Below are 14859 nucleotides of genomic sequence, written 5' to 3' on the forward strand. Positions count from 1 at the left end.
TGAGATGAAACCGGTACCTCAAGCAGAAATGCAGAAATCACCCGTCTTCTGTGTCGCTGGGGCTGGGAGCTGGAGACCGGAGCTGTTCCTATTCGGCCATCTTGGCTCCACCCCTCATCTGTCTATATAGCTTTTATTCTGTATATTTTATTCTTCAGGTAAATAATTTTTAAAATGGAAGAAAAAAATAGAAATGCTGGGCCCTTCATTTAAATCCTGAAAATTACAGAAAACTTAGCACCAACTCCCAGTGTGCTATAAGGATTAACTCACATCACGTAATATTTCTTGAACAGTGCTCTGTAACAGACTTCTGAACACATAGTACGTGCTCAGTAAACATTGTATTAACTCATGTGTACATGTTTTCCAAATGCAGACTTACTCAAACATTTGTGCCTTCTCTAGGCTTTCTAAACTGTAAAGAGCCAGCAGAAAATGACATGTTTGAAAATGGTGATTGGTGGCTTCCACTTTGGGCCAAAAGTATTCGTGTTGTGGTAAGAGTGTTGGGTGTCAGGAGCTCTGTTCTGTGCCTACTTTTCCTAGCTGAGTGCTACTATATTGGATGTAGTGGAAGAAACATCAGAATTAAGAGGACTTTTTAAAGAAGCTAATTCATGGACCCCTTCCAAACCTGCAGAATCACATCTGTAAGAGAGAGGCTGGAATCTGAATAATTCATAGGCATATTGAAACTTGAGAGGCAAACGGGTGCAGTGGCTCATGCCTGTAATCCCAACAATTTGGGATGCCAAAGTGGGCAGACCACCTGAGGTCAGGAGTTTAAGATAAGCCTGGGCAACATGGACAAACCACATCTCTACTAAAACATAAAAAATTAGCCACGTGTGGTAGCTGGTGCCTGTAATCCTAACTACTCAGGGGGCTGATATTGAAGAATCACTTGAACCTGGGAAGTGGAAGTTGCAGTGAGGCAAGATGGCGCCACTGCACTCCTGCCTGGACAATGAGTGAAAACTCTGTCAAAAGAAAAGGAAGAAAGATGAAAGAAAGAAAGAAAGAAAGAAAGAAAGAAAGAAAGAAAGAAAGATAGAAAGAAAGAGAAAGAAAGAAGAAAGAAAGAAGAAAGAAAGAAAGAAAGAAAGAAAGAAAGAAAGAAAGACAGACAGACTTGAGAGGCAATGCTTAACTAAGTGGCTCTCGGCCCATGCTTCCAGCCATAATCACATGGCCAGCTTAAAGAAATACCATCACCTGTGCCCTCCATAGAGACTCTGTCTATTGGTCTTGGAGGGTGCATCTATATGGTTGTAATTAGAAAGTCAAATTGTCCCTCTTTGATGATTACATAATAATCATATACACAAAAAAATCTAAAGACCACCAAAAAAACTCTTAGATTTGATAAATTGAATAATGTTTCAGAATGCAAAAATCAACATACAGAAATTAGTAGCATTTTTATACACTAATGATGATCAAACTGACAACTGAATTAAAAAGTCACTTCCTTTTACAATAGCTACAAAAAGGTAAGATGCTTAGAAATACAATTAGTCAAAGAGATGAAAGATCCCTACAAGGAAAACTACAAAACACTGATGAAAGAAATTGTACATGACACAAATGAGAAAAACATGCCATGCTCATGGATTGGAAGAATTATGATCATTAAAATGACTCTACTGCCCAAAGCAATCTACATATTAAATGCAAATCCTACCAAAATGCCAATGTCATTTCTTATAAAATAGAAAAAAAAATTCTAAAATTCACATGGAACCACAAAAAGAGCCTGAATAGTCAAAGCAAATCTAAGCAAAGAGAATAAAGCTGAAGATATTACATTATCTGACTTAAAATTATACTAGAAGGCTTTAGTAACCAAAACAGCATGGTACTGATATAAATTGACACATAGATCAATGGTGCAGAATAGAGAACCTAGAAATAAAGCCACATACCTACAAACAACTGATCTTTTACAAAGTCAACAAAAACATACACTGGAGAAATGACATCCTAGCCAACAAATTGTGCTGGAAAAATTATATTGCCATATGCAGAAGTATGGAATGGGACCCCATGTCCCACCATATACAATAATCAACTCAATATGGATTAAAAGACTAAAATGTAAGACCTGAAACTATAAAAATGCTAGAAGAAACTCTAGGATAAACTCTTGTAGAGATTGACTTGGACAGAGAATTTATGACTAAGATCTGAAAAGCAGATGTAACAATAACAAAAATAGACAAACCGAACTCAATTAAATTAAAAAGCTCCTGAAAATGCTTCTTAATTAACACAGTGAACAGAAAACCTATGGAATGAGATAAATGTTTACGAGTTTTGCATGTGACAAAGATCTAACGTCCAGAATATACAAGGAACTCAAACAGCTCAACAAAAATAAAACAAGTAACTTCATTAAAAAGCAAGCAGGCCGGGCACGGTGGCTCACGCTTGTAATCCAAGCACTTTGGGAGGCTGAGGTAGGGGGATCACGAGGTCAGGAGATTGAGACCACTGTGAAACTCCGTCTCTACTATAAAAACACAAAAAAATTAGCTAGGCGTGGTGGCAGGCTCCTGTAGTCCCAGCTACTCAGAGAGGCTGAGGCAGGAGAATGGCGTGAATCCGGGAGGCAGAGCTTGCAGTGAGCCTAGATTGTGCCACTGCATTCCAGCCTGGGCGACAGAGCGAGACTCCATCTCAAAAAAAAAACAAAAAAAAAAGCAAGCAAAGAACATGAACATTTAAAAAAAAGACAATGAGCAAGCAAAAAACATGAACATTTAAATAAAAAAAGACAATGATGGTCAACAAGCACGTAAAAGATGCTCAACGTTGTCAATGATCAGAGAAATTCCAATTAAAAACCACAATGAGGTACCAACTTACACCATGCAGAATGGCTATTACTGAAAAGCGGAAAAATGAGCTGTCGGCAAGGATACAGAGAAAAGAGAACACTTATACATTGTTTGTGGGAATGTAACTTTCTACAACCTCTATGGAAAACTGTATGGAGATTTCAAAAAAGTCTAAAAATAGAACTTCCATTTGATTCAGCAGTCCCACTACTTTGTATCTACCCAAAGGAAAATAATTTATGACATAAAGAAAATACCCACACTCTTATGTTTATTGCAGCACTATTCACAATAACCAATATTGTCAATTTAAATTTATCAATCAATAATCGAATAAAGAAAATGTGCTATACGTTTATATCATGGAATGCTACTCAGCCATGAAGAAGAATAACATCACGTCTTTTGCAACAACATGAATAAAACCAGAGGCCATTATGGTAAGTGAAAAACTTCAGAAACAGAAAACCAAATTATGCATTTTCTCACTTGTAACTGTGAACTCAATTATGCATACACTTGGATATAGAGACTGGAAAAACAGACACTGGAGACTCAGAAAGATGGGAGGTTGGAGAGGGTTTAGGAATGAGAAAATAACTAATTGGGACAATAAACAGCATTCAGATGGTGTTGTCACACCAAAAGCCCATATTGCATCATTATGCAACGTGCTTCTGTGAGGGAGCTGCATTTTTACTTTCTAATGTATTAATAAACAGAAAAAAGGCCTCACGCAGCGGCTCAAGCCTATAATCCCAGCGCTTTGGGAGGCTGAGGCAGGCGGTTCACGTGGTCAGGAGTTCAAGACAAGCCTGGCCAATATAGTGAAACCCCGTCTCTACTAAAAATACAAAAATTAGCCTGGCATGGTGGAGCATAGTAGTCCCAGCTACTCGGGAGGCTGAGGCAGGAGAATCACTTGAACTCGGGAAGTGGAGGTTGTGGTGAGCCGAGATTGTGTACTGCACTCCAGCCTGGAGAACAGAGGGAGACTCCGTCTCAAAAAAAAAGAGAGAAAAAAAAACTTTGTTTTTTATCAAGAGGACAAACTGAATAGACCTCATAATTTTCATAAATAATTAGATTAGGCAAAAATTTTTTTAATAAAAATACATAAATAAATATTGTATTTTAAGAATAGTATAGAAAGACAATTTGACCCATTAGAGTAGTTGGTACTTAGCATATACACTATGATAGGCAAGATACTAAGCCCCGGCCGGGCGCGGTGGCTCAAGCCTGTAATCCCAGCACTTTGGGAGGCCGAGGCGGGTGGATCACGAGGTCAGGAGATCGAGACCATCCTGGCTAACACGGTGAAACCCCGTCTCTACTAAAAAATACAAAAAAATTAGCAGGGTGTGTTGGCGGGCGCCTGTGGTCCCAGCTACTTGGGAGGCTGAGGCATGAGAATGGCGTGAACCCAGGAGGTGGAGGTTGCGGTGAGCCAAGATCGCGCCACCGCACTCCAGCCTGGGGGACAGAGAAGGACTCCGTCTCAAAAAAAAAAAAAAAAAAAAAAAAAAAGTTTCTAAGCCCCTTAGACATTTATGGACAGAATATGTAACAGTAAAATAAATAACACAAAGATTCATTGGCAGTGACAAATTGACATATTTTCAATCATATTAGATGATATTAAAACCATTAACAAATTTACTGTTTTGTTTCATAATAAAAAACAAGGTTAAAAAGTTTGGCTAATTAGGCATATGGATAAATAGGCAGCATTTTGACCAGTAGACAGAGGATACACATTTTCAAAGACCAGACAAAATTATTTATTTATTTTTGGGGGGAGAGAACAGTTTTATTAACTGGGGATACGGTGGGGTCTTCTCCCTGGGAGGTGGGGTCTTCCACTGGTTACCCCCGCCAGGGCTCCAGGGGGCGCCCTGCGATTCAGTGCTGGGCTCCGCTGGGGGCCGGGCCTTGGAGAAGGCGAACTGTGCAGGGAAGCAGCAGCTGTGGGGTCCTCACTGCCCGCTCCGCCCAGCTGCACCGCGTCTCCTCAGGCTCCCGCCGAGTCTGCGTCTCTGGAGGGCAGCGAACCATCCTGCCCAGAACCTTATCCTCACAGCCCAGTTTGACGCAGGTCAGCCATTTCTGCTTCCTCCCCTTGGGCTGGACTTTGCACTTGGGTTTCTTCCAGTCCTTCCTCCGGCCGCTTCTCTGTCTCCCGGAGCTTAAATTCCAGCCTCACAAATGTTCCAGCTGGAAAGGGCGTGTCCAGGGCGCTGTCCACACTGGTCTTCTGGAAATCCCGCTGCACTGGCGGGTGCTTGTAGATTCCTCCAGGGCCACCTGCAGGCCCCGGCGCTGGCCCCCTGAGCTCGGCCCCGCCGGCGCCCCCCCGCCCCCACCCACGGGGCCAGCGAGATCCGCAGCCGTCTCAAGCTTCCCCTTTCACCCCCACCCTGCGAAGCGGGTGTGTGCCCCTTAGTTCTCCGAGCCCGCCAGAAGCCACCTCCTCCCCTGCCCCTGGGGAGGGGGGGGGGGCATGCCAGCAGAACGCTGGGCAGAGGCGAACGAACCGGGAAGTGTCCCTTCCTCCACACTGACCTTGGAGACTGCTGGGTCCTCTACACTCCCTCCCACCCTGCCCGCGCTGTTCCCTAGGGCCCGCAGTTTCAGCAAATTTCCCTGCCGCGCCGGGAAGCTGTCCTGTTGCCCATTCTCACCCTTCCTCCTTTTCTGGCCCATTCTCTCTCCCCACTGGGTCTCCGACACGACCCTCTCTCCTCTCGGCTGTCCTGGAGCCCCTCTTGAGTGCTTCCCCACCTCAGTCCCCTCTCTGACCGCTTCTCCCTCCCACATCCGACCAAATCTCCTGGCTCCCACCCAAATTCCCAGGACCCAGGTCAACCACACGAAATTATTTTAAATGGGAAGACTTGAATTCCATTGAATTCATGAAAGCAGGAATCCATCTGGTCATTCTTTAAATAATTTTGAAATGATAATAGCAACTATCAATTTAACGTTTAACCAGAGTTCAGAATACCCACCATTTTACCACAAAGAATAAAAAAACCTGTTATAACTAACCAATTCAGTAAATTTTCAGGATACAATATTAACATATGAACATCAGGTGCATTTTTTTACAGTAACAACAAAATATCTGAAAAAGGAATAAAGATAATGCCATTTACGATATTATCAAATAGAATGGAATACTTAGGAATGAGTTTAACAAAGAATATGAAAGGTCTGCATACTGAAAACTATAAAATGTTGAGGAAAGAAAATGAAGAATACAAAATGGGAAATACATCCTGTTTTCATGGATTCTAAAAATATTGTTAAAATATCCATACTACACAAAGTGATCTACAGGGTTAAATAAATTTCTATCAAAATTGTAATGCCATTTTATTAAAAGTGCAGAACAACAATTTTAAAATTAGTGTGGAACCACAAAAGACCTCAAACAGCCAAATACTGAGAAGAACAAAAAGGCTGGAAGCCTCCCACTTCCTGATTTCAAACTGTGTTACAAAACTATAGCCATCAAAATAGTATAGTACCTTCATAAAACCAATATAACAGAATAGAGGACTCAGAAATAAATTCACAAATATACAGTCAACCAATCCCACAGAACGGAGAAAGGATAAACACATCAAGGAGTGGTGCAGGAAAAACTAGCTATGCACAGAGAAAAAGTACACCTTTCTCTCATACCATCACAAAACGAATTTGAAATGAAATAAAGACTTAAACATAAGAACTGAAGTAATGAATCCTCTAAAAAAAAAACATGGGGAAAAACCTCCTTGACACTGGTCATGGCAATGATGCTTTGGATTTGACACCAAGAACACAGTCAACAAATACACGAATGAACACGTGGAACTATGTCAAAGTAAAAAATTTCTGCACAATAAAGGAAAAATCAGCAAAATATAAAGGCATTACACGGAATAGGAGAAAATATTTGTAAACCATATGTAGGATAATATGTTACTATCCAAAACATATATCATACTAATCAATACAAAAGAGGAACCCACAGCAGAATTAAAAGCAATTTCCTGATTAATAATTGGGCAAAATACATAAATAGCAATTTTTCCAAAGATATACAAATAGCCAATAGGTATATAAAAAATGCTCAACAGCATTAATTACCAGAGTAATTAAAATCAAAATCACAATGAGGTATCACCTTATCGTGGTGTTTGGATACCTATTATCAAGAAGTCAAAAGATAAAAAGCGTTAGGGTGTAGAGAAAAGAGGACACTTGTACACTGTTGCTGAGGATGTCAAATGGTGCAGCTGTTATGAAAAACAGTATGGAGCTTCCTTATAATTTTTAAACTAGAACTACCATTAATCCCAATTTGGTGTATATAGCCAAAGGACATAAAATCAGTATCGTCAAGGGTATCTGCACTCCTCTGATACAGATAAATAAATAAACTGAGAGATATATACTTTCAGCTTTAATAAAAAATGAAATTCTTTCATTTACAAAAATACTGATAAATCTCGAAGACATTATGCTAAGTGAAATAAGCCGAATACAGAAGGACAATTACTGCATGGTCTCGTTTGTATGTAAAATCTAAAAAAGCAAATAAAAATAAAAAAGCCATGGAAACAGAGTAGAGCCGTTGTTCCCATGGGCTAGGAAGTGAGGAAAGTGGGGAGATTTCCATGGAAGGGGTGCACCTTCAGTTACAAGGTGAGTAACTGCTGGGACCTAATGTGCAGAATGGTGACTATAGTTAACAATGCCGTGTACTTGAAATTTGTTGCAAAAGTAGATCTCAGGTGCTCTCAACACACACACAGAAACGTATTAACTATGTGAGGGGATAGATATGCTAACTAGCTTAATTGAGATAATTTAAAGGCATACACACATCTGAAAACACTCTTGTACACCCTAAAAATACACAGTTTTCAATTTGTCAATCATAGCTCAACGAATGGAGAAAAAAATAAGAGTAACCAGCAGGTCATGTCTAGCCACATGGAAACTGGAAACTCGATTTAAAACACTCTTGGCCACTGTTTCCAGCTCAACTCGAGAACGGCCGGAGCGCTTCTGGCCCCTGGACTTCGTCGCTCCTCCCGCGGCCCCCATCGCTGGAGAAGGTACAATCGTTCCCAGGATTCCAGGCTGCGCAGATCGGGCAGGGCGATCGCCGTCCCCTTGCTCGCTGCTGCTACCCCGTTAGGCTCACAGCCTCGGGCCCGTCCCCGCCGCCAGCGCCTTCGGTTTGGCCGCCCCTCCACCTCCCCGATCTCCAGCGGGCCTCCGGAGAAGGAGGGCCGGGAAGCTGGAACGCGACCGCGGAGCTGCCGGCAGCAGGTGCGGGAACCGGAGAAGCTGGCCTAGCACAGGAAGGCTTCCCAGAGCGACGCGAGCAACCGCCAGCAGCTCCGCAGGCAGCTGGAAGAACTCAGTAACGTACTCCGCTGTGGCAGAAATGGAGATAATAAAAGTCTGATGTAGAAGTACTCACAGAGAACCATGCTCCTTGGTCAATCTCAGATTATTATTGTCAGAACTACTCTAATGATGTTAGTCTTCCAAATAAAGTGAGTGACTAAACAGTCAAATCAGCAAGATCAGAATATTGAAACTCTTGCTTTGAATTCTAACTATCAGTTATAAATAGAAAATGATGCTCACCCTGGTACTGATAGGACAGCAAATGTTGAATGTAGACAACAGGGTCATTTGCCTCAAATTCACAGGAGCCAGCATCTGCATTAGCAGCACAAGATACGTCCTTAGAAGGTTCGTCATTAGCTGGAAGTTTGAGAGCTGCAGCAGAAGCGGCTTTGTCACAGACTAGATTTAGTTATGATGAAAATGCTGGACTGTATTTTGACCACAGCACTGGTTTCTATTAAGATTCTGAGAATCAAATATATTATGATTTAATTTATTACTACTATGATGTGGAAAGTGGTCGCTATCGGTTTCATTCTCGAGTAGATTTGCAACCTTATCAGACTTATAGCACAAAACAAAAATAAAAAATTGAGAAAAGAAAGGATCCAGATTCTTCTCCAAAAAAAAAAAATGAGGAAAACGATTTGAATTCAGAGGATCAAGAAGCCTTCAGTGTTGAACATACAAGCTGCAATGGGAAAGACAATTTCACAAATGTGAAAAAAAAGCCAAAATAGGCATTCATCACAAAAATAATCCCCCAAAATTCACTGTTCCAGTTAGTGGAAATACTATGGAATCTCCTCTTAATGAAAACATCTCAATTCAACTTTAAGGATGAGAAAATCACAGAGACTCATACTGAACCAGAAGAAGGTGAAATTACAGACTCTCAGACCGAGGGTAGTTATGATGAAGGCGTTACCAGTAAAGGCAATGCAACTGCAAAAGATACTGAGGAGGAAGATGAGGAAAAAGTGTGGCCGTCATATATGAGAGTAACTGTCATTAGATCACCTGTGTTACAGACAGGATGACTCTTCATCATTACTGCTGTAAAACCTGCTACAATTGGAAGGGAAAATGATAGGGAGCATACTCTTTGAATCCCTGAAGTTTGTGTAAGTTTCATGCAGAGATTTATTTTGACCATGACTTACAAAGTTATGTCCTTTTGGATCAGGCCCTCAAAATGGAACAATTGTTAATGGAAAACGGATTGTTCAGCTGAAAACTAAATGTGACCCTTATGAACCTGAGCATGGAGATAAAGTGAAAGTTGGAGACACTGTGTTATCTTATTACATTCACCATGGCAGTAATAGCTGTGTTGGATGTGAACCAGGGCAGGTTAGAGCTCATCTTTTCCTTGATAAGAAAGATGAATCATTTGTTGGTCCATCATTAACTAAGAAGGAAACGAGTTGGAAAGGAGAAAAGGATTTTAAAAATATATGAGTAAAATATGGTTTACAGAATACAGACTACAAGGATGATAAGATACTGGAGAATCAAAAATATAAAGATAGAGCTGGAAAACATAGGGAGCAGATGGGAAGTGAAGGAAATTTCCGAAGAGATGATGCTCCTGCATCTGTTCATTCTGAAATTACTGATAGCGACAAAGGTCAGAAGATGTTGAAAAAGATGTGTTGAAAACAGGAGAAGGCCTGGGGAAGGATGGTGGGAGAATAAAAACTCCAATACAGCTTCAGCTTCGGCAAACACATGCAGGATTGGAGACAGACAAACCATCCTCAATTAAAGAGACTCACCTTCTCCAAAACAAGAACAAGAACAACAACAACAACTGAGACAAAGCACAGGAGAGGTTTGCTGAAAACTTTCAACAACAACAACAACAACTGGGACACAGCACAGGAGAGGTTTGCTGGAAACTTTCCAGAAACTAAACTTCGAAAAGATGACCTAGGAACCATTCCTTTGGTAAAAGGGACTGAGGAGTGAAGTTTAATCACAGAAGAAAACTCAAGCTTTTTTATAAATAGAGTTTGGAAACTCTTATTTTATTGCAGAATGTTTCTCCCCAAAAAAGTCAGTGGCACAAGAAAGCTGTGTCACAATTTACCCCTTCCTGATTCAGAAATGTGTAACAAAATGTGGTTTGCAGCTTTTAAATACATTTTTTAAACTAATTATTGGTGACTGAATTAAGTTATATAGTAAGTGAACTAAAGTTCACAGGGCACAGATAAGTTTATCAAACTTTACTATTTTATCTTGTCATTTACAACATCCATATAAGCAATTAGCCATATGAGCAAAATTCATATAACCACTTAAATGTTCATTTGTCCTTGTCTCCATATATTCATACTAGTATGCACAGAAAATACAGCAAAAGAAACATCTAAAGTCTATAAAAATAAATCTGACAATATAAATTCTTTTTTATGCCCTTCAGGACCTAGATAAAAAATGTTGAGACAACATGAATAGTGATGCATACATTTTCTTATATTTGGAATAGCTTAAATCATATTAAAGAACTAATGAACAAGTGACATGTCACAGAAAATTCATCTTTTATTGTTTTCTTTGGTGAAGAATCTGAATTTGTTGATATATACTATACATTCAGCATTTGTATTTGGTTTGTTTCATAGCTAATGAAATGTTTATACATGAACAAATGAGTACAGTATTGAAATAGTCCATGTGCTGGCATTCATACTTTTTATAAATACCATTGCAGGCAATGAAGTTGTGCCAGAAAAATCTGATTTCGAGTACAAAAGGAATACTTAGCCAGGACCTCAAGCTCAATATATTTATTGAAAATTTCCTAAATTGCCATAAAACATCATAATCTTAAATTACTCATTTCAATAAATTATGAATGAAACAAAAAAATACAAATGATGTCTTTTATGGATCAGGGAAACGCTAATGAGACAGAATGGCCATTGGAGACAAAAGGTCTGAATTCAGGTAAATAATTTTACTCTTATTAGTTTTATGTTAGAGAAAACAATACTTCTGACCATACACTATTTATTGCAGTGGAGTATTTCAAAAATATTTACATAATATATAATTAATTTTCTAATGGTATAAAAATAATCACACTCTACAAATTATTACAATATGTTCTATTGATGAGGGGAGTGTTTCAAATGAAAAAAACTTGGAATTTCTCATGATGATAGATGCCATAGAAAATCTATGAAAAATATTTCACTCATATATGCACTTATTGATATTTCTGCTTTTCAGAAAAATAATATACTTTAAACACTTAATGCAGACCATTAAACTCACCAAGAAGTTACAAGAATTCACAGAATGCCTAATATAGTTGAAAGGAAATTAAGAAAACTTCCCAGGACTGGAAGTAAATAAAGGTAATGATCCAGAGAAGTAATCAACCTAAGAGGCCAGAGCTCCATTCAGATGCATCTGATCACAAGAATGTCAGGTCCATGTGGGATGTTCCCTTCTGACAAGGCAAATGGAATAAACAAAGAGACACTGCCTGCAGGCATTGGAATGTGGTGTCTCCCATATGTGAGGATTAAATTATAAATTATGTTGCACACAAGGAGATGAGCTACTGGGGTGAAGCATCAGAAGAAATTATATGGCACATAAATCTCAGATATTGAATTTATATTTAAATGTTTACGTCAATATAATGGAAAAACAAGAAAGGAAAATAATGTGGAAAGAAACTATGAGCTTGTCAGGCTATCTTTGGAAAAGAGGCAAATGAGAAGTAAAGTATTGAAAGTTTCGTAAAACAATTTAATGTACAACATACAAATTACATATTAAAATAGGCTGAGCCAAAAATAGGACTAGTATAGTGAAATGCTGATCACAATTAATGTAGTCATATATATTATAGAAGGCAAATTAATAGAAAATATAAATATATTTATATATGAAGATTAGATTGAGAAGAAATAAAAAGCATTTAATTGTTTTACCAGACTCTCTAGATAGGAAGGCAACAGTCAAAGAATCAGTGACTCATAAATTTCAGAAATTGGAAACCAGACATTAATCCTTTAAAAGTTTAGGGTGTAATATATGAAAAAAAAGGTAAATTAAGAAATACTTAGAAGAAACAGTGGTTTGGATTATTGTGAATACTGCTTAATAAACATGAGAGTGCAGTTATCTTTTTTGACATGCTTATTTTGTTTCCTTTTGATATAAACCCAGCAATGAGATTGCTGAATCATATGATAGTTCTATTTATAATTTATCAAAAAACCTCCTTACTGTTCTCCCTATAGAAATGGGAAATGATTGTACTAACTTACATTCCTACCAACAGTGTATAAGTGCCCATCTACAGAATGAATAAAGAAAATGTTACACACACACACGCGCACACAGACACGCACACACACACACAGGAATAATGTTCAGTCATAAAACAGAATGAAGTTCTGACATTTGTGTCAAGATGGATGAGCCTAGAGGACATTATGTTAAGTGGAATAAGCCAGGCACAGAAAGAAAAAGACCACGTGCTCTCACACATGTGACATCTGAAGAAGTCCATCTCATAGAAGTAGATGGTAGGATGGTGTTTACCAGAGGTTAGTGATGGCAGAAGGATGAGGGAGTGGGGAGAGCTTTGTCACTGGGTACAAAGTTACAGCTAGGAAGAATAAATCCTGGTGTTCTATTACACAGCACGATGACTATAGCTAATAATAATGTACCGTTTATTCTATAATAGCTTGAAGCAAGGATTTTGAACTTTATTAGCACAAGGAAATAAATGTTTAAAGTGTTAAATATGCTAATTACTGTGGATCACTGTACAGTGTATATGGTACAATGTGATGCAGTGAAACATCATAATTAACATAATTATACATGTTTGTGGAGTACAGTGTGATGTTTCACTGCATCACACTGTACCATGTAGTGTGATGCAGTGAAACATCATGTAATTAACACATGATAGTTTATGGAGTACAATGTTAATGTTTCACTGCATCTCACTGTACCATGTAGTATGATGCAGTGGAACATCATATAATTAACATATGATAATTATACATGTTTACAGAGTACAGTGTGATGTTTCACTTCATCACACTGTACCATGTAGTATGATGTAGTGAAACATCACACTTTACCCCATAAATATTACTGGTTCAGCAGGGAACTGTGGGACACAGAGCAGCTCTGGGTTAGCCATGACCAGCAGCTTAACCTGTGTGGGGTAGCGAGAGGGGAAGGGCCCTGTGCTCGGCTGAGAGTTGACCCCTGACCCCATCCACTTTGACTGCTAGGTGCCAGCAGAGGTCAAGGACCCCTAACTTCAGGCAGAGGTAGGAAGCAAGGTCATTGCCTCTATTTTTTTTTTTTTTTTTGAGAGAGTCTCACTCTATCACCCAGGCTGGAGTGCAGTGGTGCAATCTTGGCTCACTGCAATGTACATAGAGGTGTACATCAGAATCACACCTGCAGGAAGATCCCTGGGTGAGATTAACAATCCCACATAGAGGTGTACATCAGAATCACACCTGCAGGAAGGTCCCTGGGTGAGATTAACAATCCCACATAGAGGTGTACATCAGAATCACACCTGCAGGAAGATCCCTGGGTGAGATTAACAATCCCACATAGAGGTGTACATCAGAATCACACCTGCAGGAAGGTCCCTGGGTGAGATTAACCGTCCCATATAGAGGTGTACATCAGAATCACACCTGCAGGAAGGTCCCTGGGTGAGATTAACAGTCCCACATAGAGGTGTACGTCAGAATCACACCTGCAGGAAGGTCCCTGGGTGAGATTAACAATCCCACATAGAGATGTATGTCAGAATCACACCTGCAAGAAGGTCCCTGGGTGAGATAACAATCCCACATAGAGGTGTACGTCAGAATCACACCTGCAGGAAGGTCCCTGGATGAGATTAACAATCCCACATAAGTGCCAGTTCTGGGTATGACAGTCAACGCCTCCTGTATGTTGCGTCTATGTATATAAGTCACAATCTCAATGGTGGAATGGATTTTTCTATGAGAGACTTAATGCCTTTTGAATATTAAGTTATCTTAATGGAGTCACAGCCTCATAAGTGTTTGGGATCTTGATCAGAGAGTAACAAACCCACTTGTGGACAACATCCACTTATGAGAGCCAACTTTCCAAGTTTTGACTGCCTCTGAGTGTGAGATTCAGAACCTCAATTATGGGCTGTGTTTGTGTGGGAGAATGACAATTTTGACTGATGGCTGGGCTCAGCAGGAGACTTTCATCCTGCGAGTGTTCAGACAAATGATATGTCACAATACCCAAAATATGCTGGGTGCAGGCAAAAGAGGAGGGTCATATTAGCTGGTTGCTAGGTCCAGTGATATGTCACCACCTCCGTTTTTGGGAGGGCTAAGGCAGAAGAGGAGAGTCAGAGCTAAAGAAATGTCACAATATCCCTGTGGGCAGGGCCTATGCATGAGAATTGCATCACCTAGTCATTGAACCAGCCATATATTACAATATACAATGTATACAGGGCCCAGGCAAGAAAGGAGAGTATATCACATAGGTACTGGGTCCAGCAATGTGTCACAGTACCCCCTGAGGGGAGGCTCCAGGCAACAGGATA

At 39.7% G+C, this 14859-nt stretch overlaps 2 pseudogenes; one reads left to right on the forward strand and one right to left on the reverse strand.

Moving 5' to 3' along the window:
* Positions 1–4395: 4395 nt before the first annotated feature.
* On the reverse strand, positions 4396–5663 carry LOC115834016 (annotated as a pseudogene).
* Positions 5664–7785: 2122 nt separating this feature from the next.
* On the forward strand, positions 7786–10229 carry LOC100604653 (annotated as a pseudogene).
* The last annotated feature ends 4630 nt before the right edge of the window (positions 10230–14859 follow it).

The sequence above is a fragment of the Nomascus leucogenys genome, unplaced genomic scaffold (genome assembly GCF_006542625.1).
Source record: "Nomascus leucogenys isolate Asia unplaced genomic scaffold, Asia_NLE_v1 000819F_90249_qpd_obj, whole genome shotgun sequence".
In the NCBI taxonomy this organism is placed as follows: Eukaryota; Metazoa; Chordata; class Mammalia; order Primates; family Hylobatidae; genus Nomascus; species Nomascus leucogenys.